The sequence below is a fragment of the Acinonyx jubatus genome, chromosome A2 (assembly GCF_027475565.1).
Source record: "Acinonyx jubatus isolate Ajub_Pintada_27869175 chromosome A2, VMU_Ajub_asm_v1.0, whole genome shotgun sequence".
NCBI lineage: Eukaryota > Metazoa > Chordata > Mammalia > Carnivora > Felidae > Acinonyx > Acinonyx jubatus.
In genome coordinates this window covers 137,825,653-137,844,993 of record NC_069383.1, presented here as the reverse complement: position 1 = coordinate 137,844,993, position 19,341 = coordinate 137,825,653, and the positions used below count along the sequence as shown (strand labels likewise).

Sequence of the window (19,341 nt, the reverse complement as noted above, 5' to 3'; positions counted from 1 at the left end):
ACAGAGACTGATGCAGGGCTCAAACTCATGGACCACGAGACCATGACCTGAGCTGAAGTCAGAACTCAACTGACTGAGCCACCCAGGCACCCTACCCCCCTGAGTATTTTTAATATTCCCAGCAGGTAGTTTCATTTGTTTTTAGAGAGGATGAAAGTTCAAAGGAACACAGAGTAATAATGGGTCTGAGGCTACAATTTTCTCCAAAGATAGCATCTTTTGATGTGAACTCCCAAAATTAGGAAGGGCCTCAGCAATGAGAAGTCATGTTGCAAGGGGGGAGGTGAGAGTCCCAGCCAAGAAGGGGTCTGCCCAAGGCCTCCTAGAAGGAAGAGACTGGACTCCAGTTCCCGGGATCCTCAGTGGAGGACTCTTTCTACTACCCCATTTTCTCCTTTGTCCTCTCCTTCTGGGCAAATGCACAAAGCCTCTGACAAATGCACAAAGCCTCACTTGCAATAGTCCATTACTGAAAATAACAAGGGCTTGCCAAAAGAAGAAAAAGTTTGAGAAGCAGATTCCAATTAACTGTCTCTGATTGCTAGATAACTCGTCATTCTGATTCCAGCAATATGCGTTATTTATTTATATCCAATCCTTGTTCCCAAAATAACTTGATATATTTTGTAGAAATACATAAAATACAACTAGCTAAAAATAAATACAATGGAGAAATTATCTCAAAGTGGGAAAAAAAAGGATAGGAAAATCTAGTCTATTAAAATGGCCTATCCTAGGATCTCATGGAAAGGTCAAGGAAGTATCGATATTCCAAAAGGACTCTCCTAGAGAAACTGGCATATACCATGAAAGCAACCTATATAACTGATGGCTTAACAGCCAATATTGTAGGCAGTGCAATAATAGTTTCCCATCAGAATAAGTTGGGGATTGAAATGAAATGTTAATAGGAGTTTACAGGGAGGGATGAGGCACAAAATTTCTTTTAAGGTCTTAATATGCAGGATTTGAGTTTTGAAGCAACTCATTCCTAAACCTTGCCGGATTGGGAAGGAAGAGAGAAAAAAAAAATGGGTAGGACAAGGAAAGAAGAGGTTGCAGAGTAGGGTGAGCCAGAGGGAACCACGACAGGTTGGTGCCAACCTAGGCATCATTTATTAAAGAACTGAAAATAATTCATTGCATAATTGGAGGCTCAAAGTCACACATCGCCTGGACTCAATTGCACTTTTGTTATGTTATAATGCAATATAGTGCAAATCAATTGGCTCAGAATTTAAAATTAGAGCCCAATTACCTGTGGAAGGGAATCATAAATCCAACTTGCATTTTTCTAACAGGGTTAACAACTCATGATGGCAGCTTAAACTCAGGAAAATAAATTTTCTGGGCTTAAGAACAATTGTGCACGGTATTTTATCACCCTGATCCAGGGCACCAGGTTGAAAGACTGGGGATGTCAGGGTGCGGTGTTTGGAGGAGAATAGAAGCCTAAAGCAAAACAAACACATCGAGTGCTGAACTGTTGCTGAAAACAGCAACTACATTGCCAGGAAGTCAGAAGTGGAGTACTTCTGGGTAACAGGCAGTCAAAATCTGGACACCTGTTATGTGGTGAAGTAGTAAAGGCAAAAAAAAAAACAAACAAAAAAAAAAACCCACTCCTAGGCTTTCTTGTTCAGAAAAAAAAAAAAAAAAAAAGGTCCCCTGGCACTAGAAGTGAGATGAAATGCTAAGGAAGAGGAGAAACCCAACCCCTCACTAACAGCTCGCCAAAACCAGATCTTCCTGAGTGAGGTCACACCTGCACTGAACCAGAGACTCCTTCCCTAGGCAGTTTGTTGACTTTTTTTTCAACTGGAAACATCTGGGGGAACAACACTGAGGGAAGAGGGTGAGGGTATAAAACTGTGGCAAGGACAGTGTTAGTATAAACTGGTACAGACTTCGTGGAGAACACTATAATACTGCATGTACATATGTATACCCATATATCATACATTTTTGACACTGAAATTCCATTTTCATAAAATTTGCTTAAGACACAATTGAACAAGGGTGCAAAGACATACATACAAGGTTCTTTGTCACAGCATTGCTTCCTACAGCCACAGTTGGAAGCAAACAAAATCCATCAAGGGGGATGATTTTAGCAAACTATATTTCACATATATAGAGTAATACTATGCTGGAATTATAGATGATGATGGAAAATTCTATGGACATGTCACACTGTAAGATAAAATAACAACAGTATTGGAGGTGTCAAATTTGTGTGTGCGTGCATTTGTGTGTATGGATGTGTACACGTGCACAGATGAAGAAGACAGTGTGAGGCAAAATGCCCCCACATATTAATCAAGGTTATCCCTGTGTGGTGAGACGATAGGTGACACTTAATTTTTAAAAGTAAAAATAGGGGCACCTCGGTGGCTCAGTCAGTTAAGCATCGGACTCTTGATTTCAGCTCAGGTCATGATCTCATGGATGTTGAGATTGAGCCCCACATTGGGCTCTATGCAGACAGTGTGGAGCTTGCTTGGGATTCTCTCTCTCTCTCTCTCTCTCTCTCTCTCTCTCTGCCCCTCCCCTGCTTGCGCTGTCTCTGTCTGCCTCAAAATAAATAAATAAACTTAATAAAATAAAATTAAATAAATAATATTGTTTCTGTGGTGTTGGGTTTTGATTTTTAATCTTATAAAATAGACAGGTATTCCCTTTATAGTCTGAAAAAATACAGCAGTTTCTGCTTTGGGTCTTTTTTAAAGTCAGGAGGATAGGAGGAAGAGCAGCAAATTAGAGAAGCGGAGATCAGGCAGGGTCCTGGGGACTCTCACTGCACAAAGCACCAGCACCTATCCTGAAATGGTTTGTGTTTTCACACAGAATTCCACCAACTGGTACATTTCCTCGAGGAGGGGAAACAAATTACACCAAGACAGATCATTTGTCCCTCTTACCTTGTGTTCTGTGGGTCAAAATCACTCAGTCCATATGAGGCTTCTGAGAGCAAATAACATACCTTACAGACCTAAAATATAGCAAGAAACCTCAGAAACGGCACCTTCTACACAGCACTTCCTGTTGTCTCTGTTTTCTCATCTTCCAAATGAACATGTGAAACTGTTACTTCACAAAGTCAATTTCTCTTTTCAAGCAAATAAATTGCCAAAGAAATACACTCTGAGAACACACGCTTCTCACTGACTCACTTCTGTACCTTGGTTTCATCTGGTCTGTGCCAGGGGCAGATAACTGCAAAGTGAGAACAGAGGACCTGGAAGGACGGTAGAGATCACCCCATTCAGTGTCCTCAGTTTGTTCCTTCCCCAGGTGAGCCAGCCAGGACTAAAGCGGGGAGTCTCATGCTCAGTCCACCGTTTACAACTTCCATTCATAATGCAACTGTAGCTTCCCCGTTCTAGAAAATCTTAATATTTCTTTAGCTGATGTTCACAGAAATCAGACTTTGGAGTCAGGTGCAAGATACAGAGAAAAACAGAGAGCAAAAAGCAGCAAATCTAACATAAAACACCAGTTAGCTTTTCCAGATGCATCTGAGAGATACTTTCAATAAAGGAAAACACCTCAAACGCTATTTGACGCAGGACACTCTTGATTCTGTCATATGAAAGGTTAAAAGTTCACGCAGGGCAAAGCCAGATGGGTCATTCGGGGACATTTTTTAAAGTTTTACTTTCAGCAGCACATAATTTAAAGAGGCTTTTTTTTTGTATTTCTATTAAAACCTGACATATTCACTATAAGACATCTGGAAAATAAAATGTTAATAAGCAAAAAAGGATAACATACAATTCAACCAACAGACAACCACACTTAAAATTTCAGTACAGTTCCTTCTGGTTTCTTTTCCTTTTTGAATGTTTGAGATATTAATACATACACCATTTCTAGGTTATCTTTTCCCCCTACATTATACCTAAGCATTTTACCAAGACGTTACCAACTATTTATAAATCTCAAATACTGATTGTATTCCATGGTATGGGTGTGCCAAATTTTTATTTAAAAATGTATATTTTTATACAATGTATATTGTATGTTTTAGATAATGTATATTTTTATATAATGTATATTGTATATTTTAGATAATGTATATTATCTAGGATTTTTCTACTATATGCTAATGCTATAATGAACATTTTGACAAATGAGCCTTGACCTTAAATTCTAATTATTTTCTTCAATTTCCTAAAATGGGGAATCACTAGGTAAAATAAACATTTTAAATTACCTGAAGTTTGTACCAAATTTTGTTGTTCCTAACAAAAGCGTATAAAGGTATTGGTGGTTTTTTTTTCAGTAATTAAGCCATATTTTAAAAACTTTGTTAATTCTGTAGATTACATAGATACAGTTTTAATGTGAAACTCTTATCACTGAATAGTTTCATCTATTCATTGTTCCTCCTTAGGCATATCTACTCCTAAGCTCTTTGTCCATTTACCCACTGAGGAAGAACACATTCTAATTGATGGTACATTTTGATCAATGACATCCAATCGTGCTTTCTTCACTAAATAAAATAAAAATAGGGCTTCTTTCAAATTGAAGTACAGTTGACACATAATGTTACACTAGTTTCAGGTGCACAACACACTGATAAAAAATAGAACCTTATTTTAGACATTTTTTAAAAATTATTTATTTTTGAGAGAGAGAGAGACAACGCTTGTGAGCCAGAGAAGGGCAGAGAGAGGGGGGGAGAGAAAGAATCTCAAACAGGCTCTGTGCTGTCAGCATAGAACCTGACACAGGGCTCAATCCCACAAACTATGAGATCATGACCTGAACCAAAATCAAGAGTTGGACGCTTAGAGCTTACTCAACCAGGTGCGCCCCAAATTAGAACTTTTAAAGTAGGTCTACAAACTCGCTGAATTGACAAATGGGGAAGAAAACATAATTCCTGGAATGATCAGTTACAGGGTGTAGAGAAAATAGCAGAACATACTGTTTTCACGAGTGTATTTTGTATGGGCTCCATTTAGTTAATGAAATGTTTCTGCAACTTCCTGGGACTGCTGATTCCAAGCATCAGATTAACAAACTGTTGAAAATAAAATGAAGAGCTACATGGCATTTCTCTAGCATGTGGCATACGGAAATCACAAACTGTCTTTTTAAAAAAGAGTGTGTCTGGTTCACATTGGTAAACTGAACAAACCCATTTACCTCCTTTCCACTCAAAGCACTTTCTAAATGACACGAAAGGAGTACAAAGGTGTAAACCCATAACCACAGAAAGGATGAGAAGAAGCAATGAGACGATGAGTGATTTCAAGAAAATCTGTTGACACGTATCGTAGCAAAGGAAACCCCAGCCTAAAGGGGGGTTTCAGCAAAGGAGAGAACAGACCTGCCCATAAAGACCCAAGTCTCAGAAACAGGAGGTACAACAGAGGGTGGGAGTGGGGGGTGGTATTGGAAAGAGGGCATTGTTTATAGGTCAATATATGTAACACGGAGTGCCCTCCCTCCTGGCTCTCCATGTGGACTGGACTGAAGCCAAGCACTAGCTTCAAGGCAATTAAAAAGAAAAAGTGTTAGGGGGGCCTGGGTTGCTCAGTTGGTTAAACATCCAACTCTCAATTTTGGCTCAGACCATGATATTACAGTTTGTCAGATCAAGCCCCACCTGGGGCTCCATGCTAATAGCACAGAGCCTGCTTGGATTCTCCCTCTCCCTCTCTCCCTGGCCCTCCCCCACCAAAAGAAATAAAAGTAAACTTAAAAAAAAGAAAAGAAAATACAAAGATCTAAAAAAAAGTTTCTGGGGAGGACTAGGACACTTATTATGGGTGTTTAAAACCTCATTCTGGCAAGTTGGGATCCCCATCCACAGGCTCTAAACTTCAACCTTTTAAACAGGCCATTTATAAGACCCATCAGTTAAAAATAGCTCTCAAACTGGGGCACCTGGGTGGCTCGTCGGTTGGGCATCTGACGTCGGCTCAGGTCATGATCTCACAGTCTGTGGGTTCGAGCCCCGCATCGGGCTCCGTGCTGATAGCTCAGAGCCTGGAGCCTGCTTCCGATTCTGTGTCTCCCTCTCTCTCTGGCCCTCCCCTGCTCATGTTCTGTCTCTCTCTGTCGCAAAAATAAATAAAAACATTAAAAAAAAAAATAGCTCTCAAACAGGGGCACCTGGGTGGCTCAGTTGGTTAAGCGCCAGACTTTGGCTCAGGTCATGATCTCATGGTTCGTGGGTTTGAGCCCCGCTTCAGGCTCTGTGCTGATAGCTCAGAGCCTGGAGCCTGCTTCGGATTCTGGTTCTCCCTCTCTCTCTCTCTCAGCCCCTTCTTGGCTCATGCTCTGTCTGTCTCTCTCTCTCAAAAATAAAGTAAGAAATTAAAAAAAAAAATAGCTCTCAAAGAGTCTTTCTATGGCCTCATTCTTTTATACACAACCCCAGATCACCAGGAATCTAATACTACAAGAAAGGGCACCACAAAAAAGAGCATGAGCAAACAAAACAAAAGAAAATATGACCCTGAGGAAACAGACAGTATAGAGAAAAGATACAACCTTTAAAGAAAACCTATTTAATATCCTCAAGAACAATTTGAAGAGATTTGGTAGCTACACAAGGAAAACATTTAAATTATATTTTAAAGGAGCAATCCAATAACAAGAAAGATCTCCTGGGAATGATATGATTTCCTAAATAAAAGTTCCATACAAAGTTTGATGGCAAAGTTGGAGAAATCTCCGAGACTATTGACTAAACCCACAAATAAATGAGAAAAAAAAATGAGATATGTAGATGATCAGACCAGGAGTTCTAAGAATGGGCTAATAATATGAGTTTCAGAATGAGCAAAAAGAAACTGAAGTGGAAAAATTATCAAAGAAATTATATTAGAAAATTTCCCAGAGCCAAACAGAGACATGAACCTTCAAAGGATAGGAATCTACTCAGTACAAAGGAGATGAAGTGCCAGAAAACTGAGGTTAAAAAGAAATTCCTAATAGCCTTCTAAAAAGAAAAGAAAAACAAACCAACAAAAAGGTAGCCTATGAAAGAAGTAAGGATCAGAGTGACATCAGATTTATCAGCAGCAACGCTGGATGCTAAAAGGCAGTGGTAAAAATGATTTTGAGGTCTATACCCAAAGTATCAATTCTGTTTGGAATCAAAACTTAAAAATTACAAAGTTGCAAGGACTCAGATAATTCACCTCCTATTCACCCTTCCTTGGAAAATTGCAAGCAAAATTTGAAAGTAAGTAAAAACAAAAACAAAAACAAACAAACACAGAAAACCCGTTAGATCCAGCAAACAGTGAATCCCACCCTGGAGGGCACTGGGCGAACCTCAAGCTAATTCTATACAGCACATCTACGGAGGAACACCCTGTGGAAATAAGAGCAAATGCAGCTCTACAAGGAAGGAGAACAATAGAACCTCATAGTAGAGGCGCTTTATGAGCTTTGAAACCTTGAAGATGATGCAGGCGCATGGTTAGGAAAGGTAAGAGGATACCAGAAACCCCAGTGGAAACAAACACAAACAACTTTATAAGAACCACGTGAAATATACATTCCACACACTAAAAGATGGAATGATTTTGACAAAATGAGAAGGGAAGAGAATCCATTTGAACCTGACTCTGGGCACAGTCTCTTTTGAGTATCACAGGAGATTTGACACTGTAACCATAGAGAACACTCAGGTCTGCAGTAAATAATTTCACAAAGTCCTAATTATGCAAATCCTTTTCATTAATTTCAACTTTGGAAAAATCACAAAGACCATGCTGGTGACAGCAAATGTAAATGAAACTTGGCAATGCAAAAATAACGGTAGAGCTGCCTGAGGATGGAAAGTGCAAGAGGAAGAATATTAAAGAAAAGGGTATGAGTGCTTGTAGCTCATCTGCCCACGAGGAGGTAAGAGATCCTGCCCAGATTGATGAACCAATAAGGGGAAGTTTAAATTCGATTTAGAAGTGGCAAGAACAATGGGAGTTGAAAATAATGTCACATTATAGTGGGAGAATGTGGAAAGGTAAGTGTAAGTAAGCGAAATCCTTCTGTTTCTTAGAAGAAAATCAGTAATAATGGATAAAACAGATAAAATATCAACTCGCGATAATGAGCTAAAACCAGGAATGAGTCATAGCATTGCATTTAGTGGGTGCAACCAGAGGGGGAAAGGGTGGAGTTGGGAGCCATTACTTTTTATTATAAGTATTTCTAAATTATTTGATTTGTACTATGTGCTGGTTAATGTTTTCCATTAAAAAAAAGAAAATTATAAAAAGAGCAAGTGCATTGTGAGCCCTCTTTTACTAAAAGCAAAAAATAAACACTTTAGCCTGGATAAAATGTTGTCTTCTGAGTCTCTGGACAACTCTGGAGGAATAGTAAATTTCGTATAACTGGGTTTAGTTATAATAAGAGAGGAGCAAATGCAGTGCACGGAAATGAGACACATCATTATTCCCAACAGAACAATTAAGCTTTCATTAGGACTTAATGACAGGATGACATTCTAGGGTTTGGAAGGTAAGCACATCCCCTTCATTATCAAATCAAAGAATATCCAGTATTCAGAGGCACTTTTTTCTTTATCTGGATTTGTGTGGATTCTGCCTCCCCGCAAGCCCTTTCATGACCCGAGATAAAGATGGAAATCAAAAGTTCCCTATTGCTAACTGCATGTGCTCTCATTTCCTCAAGACTGCTGCCTCCTAGCCATTTCATATTAATATCACCCAATATGGACAGCAGGTGCACATTCAAATACCCAGCTAGGTACGTTGCCCAGGATGTAATTTTGAATGGGCCAGTTGTTGGATGTTAGCGAGACACGAGTGATCCACGTTTGGACTCCCATGCCCATCTGTCCTGAAGGCCTGGTGTTCATGTTATTTAGAAGAGCCTGGGTAAACTTACTATCACACCCTGTGTTCACAGAGAAGGTTGGTTCTGAGTTCAATTACAATCCCTAGCAGTTTAAATGATAGCTGCTGTGCTATAATCTAAAATAAATTGCTTTTCTCGAGAAGCCATGTAAGCTTTTGCACTGCAACTTAGCAGACCTGCTAGTTTTATCTCATCTGAAATTCAAGCAAAGTACAAAAGCTGGGCCTCTGAACGCCTGTGTTTCCCTGGAATGGCATCCTTCTACACTGTGGGGGCTTTCTGTATACCCATAATCCCTATCCTGGAACTAGATTCCTGGGAAAGCAACACTGTATTTCCATTTTTTTTTTATGCAAGTGATCCCTCTGCATTTGTTTTTGTTTCCTCCATGCAAGCCTCACACTTCGCTTGGGCTCTGTCGAAAGAACTATATTACGTGGGGGCAGGATCTATTGTCCCTGTTCTCATGGCTAGGAAGCTGATCCGCCACCACAGGCCAAGACAACAAGTGTACAGACATAAGCACCCAAATAAAACGGCTACCACTGCAACTCTGTTTAAATTCACCTCCTTCCCGCCTCTTTACTGAGAAAGGATTAAAAGGAAAGAAAGTTGGCCAGTGCTCAAAACCTGAAGTGGAAATTCTACCTTCCCGTACCCCTTACCTTCCTCTGTATTTTCCCCAGAGGTCCCATAGGTTGGAGCTCACAACTTCCTCTCAGCACAACCAGACCCAGGGCCTTAGGAGGGGCACAGCTGCCTCAGCGCTTCGCTGATGGAGATGGTTTCTGATCCCTTAGATGCCTTTCCACAAAGGCAATTGAAAGGTTTCCAACGTTCACTGCGTTCTTTCAGATTTAACAAGGCAATGTAATTAACGCTGTCGTTTTTTCACCACTCAGCAAGAGAAAATTGCCCTTCCAAAAGATTTTTCACATGTACAAAAATAATCCATTAATATTTTTCCCTTTCAGATTTTTTTTTTTTTTGAGATTGAGAGCAATTGGTTTGGGGTGTGCTTTGGGGTGGTATGTGCTCAGCATTTCTCTGAAAGGGGAAACTTCTTTATGCCTACCAAAAAGAACAGCCAGAACAACAACAACAAAAAAAGCGAAATGAACATTTAGACCAATTCAAATTCAAACTTAGAGCCACTGAGAGAGCAAGGAAGTTCGATTCCTTTGTATCATAAGCTTACAGCCAAGCCAAGGGAGAAAATGAAACGCTCCTCTTAAATCATGTGAATTCTGCAGTCCTGTTGCATGAGTTCTGTTATAACCAGAGAGAGACAAACTGCACTGGTTCTTGACCAGGGCTCTTAGGGGGGACTAGGAAATGTCCCAGTGATGGACATGGGGGTGGGGGGTGGCCACAGGGCAACATGTAAGGAACATGCTAAATGCTGCTCAAGGTTCTACAATGGGTTATCTCTGCACAACGAAGAATTATCTGTCCCAGGATGCCAGCAGATTCCCCCTTGGGAAACACTGACCTCAGTTGAGAGAAAGTCAATGATGCAATAAAATAAAATAAGCTCATTGCCCTGGGTCCCTCATTTTCTCATTTTGCAGAGGCTGGGCTGTTGGCAGTGACTAAAGGAATCATCTAGTAGTTTAAAGAAGGTAAGTCACTTATTTTTTTTTTAAGTTTATTTGTTTATTTTGAGAGACAGCACGAGTCAGGGAGAGGCAGAGAGAGAGAATCCCAAGCAGGCTCTGCATTACTAATACACAGCCAGGTGTGGGCCCGAACCCATGAGCCTTGAGATCATGACCCAGGCAGCAATCAAGAGCCAGAAGGGTAACCAAATGACCCTCCCAGGTGCCCCAATGGTAAGCCACTTATTAATTCAGCAAATATGTATTAAGTTCTCCCTACATACAGTGTAATTAATGTTCTACATATATCACATCATAATCTTCCCTTTTAGGAAGCTTAAAATGCCATTTTATCCATACAGTTCTTCCTAATGCTCTCAGTTATAAGTAATCTGTAGGTAAAGAGAGAGAATAGCCTATTAGTTAGGGCTGTGGATACTGGAGCCAAAGATTCTTGGGATCTAATCCAAATTCTGCCACTTACTAGGCTCTGACTTTAAACTTGTTGCTTAATCTCACTGTCTTGCTTTCCTCCCTGGAAAGTGGGGATAATATTGCTGCTCACCTCATAAGATTATTTTGAGAATTAAATGGACATATTAATATAGTCATTAGAGGGGTGCCGGGTGGTTCAGTCAGTTAAGCGTCAGACTTTTGCTCAGGTCATGATCGCACGGCTCGTGAACTCAAGCCCCGCATCAGGCTCTGTGCTGACAGCTCAGAGCCTGGAGCCTGCTTCTCTGGAGCCCCCTCTGTCTCTGCCCCTCCCCCACTCATGCTCTGCCTCTTTCTCGCTCGAAAATAAATAAACATTAAAATATATATAAAGTCATTAGAACAGTGCATAGCACATGGTAAGGGCTCAAAACATATATCCTTAGAAAGTGTTTAAAATATATAATTTCTACTGAAATCATTATTGAGATAATTACAGATTCACATGCATTTGTAAGATATAATACAGAGAGATCCCATGTACATTTTATCCAGTTTCATCTGGTGGTAATACTTTGGAAACCATAGTATAACAGCACATGAGGATACTGACACTGACACAATATACCAATCTTACCCAGAAATCCCTAAATCCACTTTACTTGTATTCATTTCAGTGTGTGTGTGTGTGCGTGTACTAAGTTTTATACAATTTTATAACTTGTGTAGGGCTGTCTCTTTTACCACTACAAGGAGCCCTCATGTTGTGCTTTTATTTACCATACCCACCGTTCTCTTGTTCCCCTCTCACTTCCATCCTTAAATTCTGGCATTCACTCTTAATCTATCCTCCATTTCTAACATTTTGTCATTTCAAACATGTTACATAAATGGAATCAAAACGTATGTAATTTATTGGGATTGGCTTTTTTCACTCAACCTAATTCTCTGGAGTATCACCTAAATTGTTGATCATACCAATTGTTCGTTCCTTTTGATTCCTAAGTAGAATTCCATGGGTACCGCAGTTTACCTAACTATGTATCTGTTAAAAACATTTGGGCTATTTCTAGATTTTGGCTGCTATGAGTAATGTTGCTATGAGTATTTATGTACAAGTTTTTATGGGAACATGAATTTTCATTTCTCTGAGATAAATGCTCAAGAGTGTAATTGCTCACTCATATGGTACTTGAATGTTTAGTTTTATAAAATAAAAGAAAAACTGCAAGACTGTTTTCCAGAGTGGCTGGGCCACTCTCTATTCTCACTAACACTATGAACCATCAGTTTCTCTGCATACTAATAATTGGTGTTGTCATTATTTTTTATTTTAGCCACGCTGATAGATGTGTGCTGATATTATGGTTTTTAGTTGCAATTCTCTGGTGGCTAATGATGTGGAGCATCTTTTTAGCGTGCTTATTTGCCATCTGTATGTCTTCATTGATAACCTATCTGTCCATGTTTTGTGGTGCCCATTTTCTAATTGGGTTGTTTGGGTTTTTTCCTGTTATGTTCTAGGAGTTCTTGATATATTCTAGATAATAGTCCTTTGCAAAATAGGCAGTTTTCAAATATCTTCTTCAAGCCTGTAGACTGTCTTTTCATTTCCTTCACATGGGTTTTCAAAGAGAAAGTTTTAATTTTAACGAGGTCCAACCTATCAATTATTCCTTTCATGGATTTGTGCTTTTCTGGTCAAATCTCAGAACTCCTTATCTAGCCTTAGATCCCAACCATTTTTTTCTGTGTTTATTTTTCTAAGGTTTTAAATAATTTTATATTTAAGTTTATAACCATTTTGAGTTAATTTTGGAATAAAGTAGATGGTTCATTTTTTTGGCCAGTGCTAATTGGATGTCTAATTTTCCACTCCATTTGTTGAAAAGCTGGGCTTCCTTCGTTGAATGACTTTTGTACCCTTGCCAAAAGTCATTTGATTATGTGTATGAGGGTCTACTTCTGGGTCCCTTATTCTGTTCCATTTTGTCCTCTGCCACTACCACATTGGCTTGACTAATACAGCTATACAGTTATCTTTAATATTAGGTAGAGTGATTCTTCTCATCTTATTACTCTATGTTATGATTGTTTTGGGTACTACAGGGCCTGGGCCTTTACACATAAATTTCAGAATAAGCTTACTGGAATTTTGTTAGAAATTGCATTCGACCTATGGATCATTTTGTGGACAACTGACATCTTTACTATGTTGACACTTTCAAGTCTCTTCATTTATTTAGGTCTTCTCTGATTTCTTCCACCAGCATTTTGTAACTTTAATAATACAAATCTTGTACATGTTTTGCTAAGTGCATATATATCTAAGTATTTCATTTTCTTTAGAACCTTTGTAAATGGTACTGCATTTTAAATTTGGGTTTCTACCTATAGAAATATTAGTATATGTACATGCAATTGATTTTTGTCAGTATCTTGTGCCCTTGCTGAACTCATTTATTGAGCTTGTGGATGTGGTGGATTATTCACTTTTAAAGTATTAAACCATCCTTGCATACTTGGAATAAATTCCATTTGGGATTCTTTTTACACATTGTTGGATTTGATTTGCTAATATTTTGTTGAGTATTTCTGTGTCAAAGTTCACAAGAGATATTGGACTATAATAAACCTTCCTTCCTCCCTTCCTTTCTTCCTCCCTCCTTCCATTCCTTCCTTCCTTCTTTTTTTCTTTTTTGTGGTCCTTATCTTGTTTTGGTATCAGGATAATACTAACCTCATAAAATAAGTTAGGAAGTGTTTCTGCCTTTTCTATTTTCTGGAAAAGATTGTGTAAAACTGATGTTGATTCTTATTTAAATATTTAGTAGACTTCTCCAGTGAAACCATGTAATCCTGGAGTTTGTTTGGGGGAGACTTTTAAGTACTAATTTAATTTATTTAATGGCTCACAGGGCTATTCAAGTTGTCCATTGCACCCTACCTGAGTTTAGGTAGTTTATGTTTTGTTTTGTTTTTTAATTTTATGTATTTATTTTGAGAGAGAGAGAGAGAGAGAGAGAGAGAGAGAGAGAGAGAGAGACCATGCAAGCAGGGGAGGGCAGAGAGAGAGGGAAAGAGAGAAAATCCCAAGCAGGCTCCACACCATCAACACAGACTCCATCATGGGGCTCAAATTTACAAACCATGAGATCATGACCTGAGCCAAAACCAAGTCGAGCACTTAACCGACTGAACCACCCAGGCACCCTAGTAGTATACGGTTTTTGATACTTGATTTATTTCTTCTAAGTAGTTGAATATATGAATATGAAATTTTCATGGCATAAGCGTATTATCTTTTATTCACTGTAGGATCTGTATTCCCTATTTCTTTCCTGATACTGGTAATTTTGCTACTGTCAGTCATGCCATTTATCAATTTTATTAATTGTTTAGAATAACCTTCTTTTTGGGGCGCCTGAGTGGCTCAGTCAGTTGGGCGTCCGACTTCGGCGCAGGTCATGGTCTCACGGTTCGTGGGTTCGAGCCCTGCATCAGGCTCTGTGCTGACAGCTTGGAGCCTGGGGCCTGTTTTGAATTCCCTGTCTCCCTCTCTCTCTGCCCCTTCCCTACTCGCGCTCTGTCTCTCTCTGTCTCTCAAAAATTAACAAACATTGAACAAAATTTAAAAAAAAGAATAACCTTCTTATTGTTTCTTTGACTTTATCTTTTTTCTATATCACTGATTTCCCCTTTTACCTTCATCATTTCTTCTATTTGCTTGCTTTTGCTTTACAGTAAAACCTTGGATTGCAAGCACCTTGTTCTGCAAGTGTTCCACAAGAGGAGCAAACATTTCTAATACATTTTAACTTGATAAGCAAGCAATGTCTTGCAATATGAGTAGTATGTAACACCAAATGTCACATGATCACAACTGAATCACTGGTTCTCCTCTCTCTCACTGCAGGGTCATGGGTGATCATCTCCAATGCTCAGATGCTTGGTCTCACTGCTCAGTGTTTGGCAGAAATCAGTGATTTTTGAGAACACTGAAATGGCAGTTTCCTCCAACTGGCACTAATGTATTTTTTCTCGCTTTAAAGAACCTATGGACAGTCCTTTGTTCCTCCATACAAGAGTAAGCTTAGGAATGCTTTACTTCGTTCTAGGTCAGGCTGCCTGCACATATAGATCCTTTCCCTGGCTACCTTATTGCCAGTTACATTAAATATAGTACATGACAAGAGTTTATTAATACTTTACTATAGCCAACATCTGTGCGAGTGTATACAATGGCCCCCACACAGAAAAAGATTCCATTGAGCCAATCGATAGCAGTGATTTCGTTAGTGATAGTGAAAGTCATCCTATACAATAACCTTCCTCTCTCTTGTCTCCCTCACACGAGTCACGAAGGTTTTCAAAGGTAAATGCAAGTTAATTTGTTTATCTTTCTTTATATTTTGTATTCTATTACAGTATTATAATCATTTTTATATGAATATTTTTGGGTTGTGGAACGAATCATCTGAGTTTCCATTATTTCTTATGGGGAAATTTGCTTTGATATACAAGTGCTTTGGATTACGAGCATGTTTCCAGAATGAATTATGCTTGCAAAGTTTTACTGTATTTTTACAAGGTTTTACTGTATTTTTCTTTCCTTTTTTACTTGCTTCAGGTAGGAACTTAGGTTATTAATCCGAAGCCTTTTGTCATTTCTAGTATAAGTATTTAATGGTACAAATTTCCTTCACAGCACTGCTTTAGATGCAGCCTACATGTTTTGATATTTTATGTTTTTGTTTTCATTTTCATTGACTTCTTTGCATTTTTAAATTTCCTTTAAGACTTCCTCTTTAATTTGTGGATACTATAGGAGTATGCTGTTTAACTTTCACATGTTTGGAGTTTTTCTGTTGTCTTTTTATAATTGATTGCTAGTTCGATTTTATTACAGAGAACACATTCTACATGCTTTCAATTTTTAAACTTCGTGTGTGTGTGTGTGTGTGTGTGTGTGTGGCCCAAGAAATGTCTATTTTAGTGAATGGTGAATGAGTTCTTGAAAAAAAATATGTATTCTGCTATTGTTGGATGGACTGCTCTATATGTCAATTAGGCACTACTGGCTGATCATATAGTTCAGATCATCTATATTCTTGGTGATTTTCTATATGGTAGCTGTATTTATTGTTGAGAGGTGACATTGAAGTTTCCAACTGTAATTGTCAACATCTCTATTTCTCCTTCAACTCTATTGGTTTTTGCTTTATGTATTGTTTGGTGTGCATACATTTAAGATCATTAAGTCGTCAGGGTGGATTGATGCTTTTATCATTATATAATGTCTCCCTTTGTTTCTAAATATTTTCTTATCAAATATTAATGTAGCCACTCTTGCTGTCTAAAAAATGAATATTTGGATAGTATATCTTTTTCTATCCTTTAATTTTTCAACTTCTCTAATCTGACTTTGAAGTGAGTTGCTCATAAGCAGCATATAGTTGGATTGTGTTTGTTTACCCACTTTGTCAATCTCTCTCTTTTGATAGGTGATGTTAGATGACTTAAAGTTAATATCATTATTGATATGTTAGCATTTCAGTCCACAATCTTATTACTTGTCTTCTATTTGTTTCCTCTAGTTCTCATTCTTTTCTTGCCTTCCTGTGAATTCTTTGAACATTGTTTTAAGGAATCCATCATTATTTTAGTGGTTTTGGATACATTTCTTTGTATAGTTTTCATAGTGGTTGCTCTATAATCTAATAGGTAACTTATTATAGTCTACTATTATCGGTATTTTATGACTTTGAGTAAAATGTTAAAACCTCACTTCCATTTAAGTCCCTTTACCTTTCCCACTAAAAAAATGTTTATTTATTTATTTTGAGAGAGAGAAAAAGAGAGAGAGGAAGGGGCAGAGAGAGAATCCCGTGCAGGCTCCACGCTCAGCATGGAGCCTGATGAGGGGCTCGAATCCACAAGTGCAAGGTCACAACCTGAGCTGGTATCAAGAGTCAGATGCTCAACACACTGAGCCACCTGTGCCCCATCTTTCCCACTTTTAAAGACCATCGACTTGAGTATCAGAGGGTGTTATAATTTTTGTTTTGATCAAATACAATTTATAAAACTCATAAAGAAGGAATAGTTTAGTATATGTATCCATAAATCTCTTTCCATTATTCCCACTTCCTTCATCATTCTCCAATATTTCATTTATCTTTTCCTTTCTGCTTGAAGAACTTTTAGCCAGTCTTTAAGAGTGAGTCTGCTAACAACAATTTCTTCTAGTTTTCCTTCATCCAAGAATGTTTTTATTTCCCCTTCATTCCTAGAGGACAGTTTTGTCAGATATAGAATTCACAGTTAACAGTTCTTTCAGTACTTAAACATGTTGGGGCACTTCCTTCTGGTCTTGATTATATAAAATGGGGAATCAGCTGTCATTTGAATTGGTATTCCTCTATAGGTAATATGTTCTTTTCCTATAACTGCTTTCAAGGTTTTTGCCTCGTTGGATTCCAGTTTTGAACATTTAAAAGAAATCCATGCTTTGGATTTCTTCTAGTCTATCATGTTTGGGTTCCAGTGAGCTTCTCAGATCTATACATTTGTGTATTTCACCAAATTTGGGGAAGTTTTCAGCCATTATTTCTTCAAACACTCTTTCAGGACCCTCTTCTTCTGGACTCCAATCATATGGATGTTGGATATTTTGTTATTGCCCACAGGTCCTTGAGGTGTTGTTCACTTTTTCGATCTATTTCCTCTCTATAGTTCACATTGAGTAAATTCTATTGTTCTCTCCTTGTATTCAGTAATACTATCATTTCTCATTTCCACCCTATTAAGAATATCCAGTATTTAAAAAATTTTTTCTCCTATTGTAATTTTCAGTTCTATAATTTCCATATGCTTCTGTCTTATAATCTCTGTTTATTTTCTGAGATTTCCTATTTTTTAAATTTGTATCAGAAGAATTTGTAATTGAGGTAAATTATTTACATAGCAGCTGCTTTTAAATCTTTGTCAAATGATTCTAACATCTGATTCATCTTGGTATTGGTGTCAGTTGATAGTCTTTTCTCATTCAATTTGTGATTTTCTTGGTTCTTGGTATGATGGATGATTTTTAAATTATATCCTGGATATTTTGTTTATTATGCTAGATGACTCTGGATTCTAATTGAATTCTTTATTTTAGCTGGCATCACCCATAAAATTAATCATGTGGCTACTTTTATGGGCTGTAGTTCCAATGGCATTCTAATGTTCACACTGTTTGAGATGTTATTTTGGTCTGCTTTATTTATCTAATGTCACTAGGACTCCTAATGTCCCTTCATCCATCTCACTGCCTCATGGGGTGGAGGAGGTTTCACCAGACTGGGCCTTAGGTGTCTCTCAATGGGAGAGGGATATGGTGAGATCTTGTAATGGTACTACCAACTGCCTTGGGGTCTCTGAGCAAGATAAGATAAGAGCATTTTAGGCATATGGAGACCAAGAAGCTTCCTGGTTGGCCATTTATTGTGGCCGATCCCCCCTTGCTGGTTATGCCTACTTGCTATAATGTCTCTGGGCAGGTGAGAGGCATCTGAAGCCTGCAGAAAAATTGATTTTTTGGATTCGTCCACTTGCTGTAGCTGGGTCTCTCCTACTGTTCTGCCTGCCAGCCTCAGTATCTCTTATTGGAAAGGAGAGTCTCAGGTTTAATGGGGAAGGAGAGCATTTCCTCTGGCCAATTATTTTTGGTGAAGCTTTGATTAATCCTCTTGCTGGTGGTGTCAAACTTGTTTGATGTTGCCAGAGAGACCCTCATTCAACCAGGGAAAAAATCAACTTCTCTGGGCTTCCTCCTGTCACTAGGTTGGGCACTGGGAAACACCTGGTCTGTGTGGCTTCTTCTTTGGGGAGGGAGGACTCTAGACACCCTACTACAGTGCTGTTCTTCTAGTCCTGGGGTCTCAAACCAGCTCACCTTCTTCTCATCACCTTTCAGAGCCCTTATTTGGTTGTCTCGTGCTTCATTTCTGGAATTCATAATTGTACCTTATCATAGGGAAAATGGGTCTACATCATTTTTGCCAGGCCAGAAGTCTCTGTTTATTATATTTCTAATTGTATATTTCCATTCAAACTTTTTATGGCACTTAACCCTTTCTGGCCTTATATTTATATATACATTGACAGATACGAAGATTTAAAACTTCTTGAGAATTTCTCTTTGTATACTTTACAGTGCCTTGAACATGGTAAGTTCGCCCTGAATAACTCTTATGAATGAATGTATGAGTAAATGAATGAATGCTCATGTATATTTTCTTGTGGCTGTACAATGAAGCAAGCCCTACCTGTTCAGAGAGAAGTTCTTGGCAGAATGTAAGCATGATTTATAAGCATGACACAGGAGTAACAGTGAGAATCTTGCCCAGTGTATTTACTAAAACATGGCTCTAACATATGACCACTTGGTCATAAACTCCCTGAGGTCACC

The 19,341-nt window shown here is 38.5% G+C and overlaps 1 protein-coding gene and 1 long non-coding RNA gene across 11 annotated transcripts in view; one reads left to right on the top strand and one right to left on the bottom strand.

The window, feature by feature from the left end:
- FHIT (fragile histidine triad diadenosine triphosphatase) overlaps positions 1–19,341 on the bottom strand; it is a 1,399,071-nt gene that overhangs the window by 874,490 nt on the left and 505,240 nt on the right. The window contains exon 1 of one of the 10 annotated variants that reach the window (XM_027039119.2): positions 9,519–16,714. The exons of the other annotated variants lie outside the window; for them this stretch is intronic. The gene's annotated coding sequence lies outside the window, so the exon portion shown is untranslated. Of the gene's footprint in view, positions 1–9,518; positions 16,715–19,341 lie in introns of those variants that run through there. 10 annotated transcript variants of the gene reach the window in all.
- The window catches only part of LOC128315012 (uncharacterized), a 36,341-nt gene that overhangs the window by 8,255 nt on the left and 8,745 nt on the right, over positions 1–19,341 (top strand). The window contains exons 3-4 of the long non-coding RNA XR_008297399.1: positions 10,425–10,475; positions 15,244–15,261. This is a non-coding gene — a long non-coding RNA (uncharacterized LOC128315012). The remainder of the gene's footprint in view (positions 1–10,424; positions 10,476–15,243; positions 15,262–19,341) is intronic.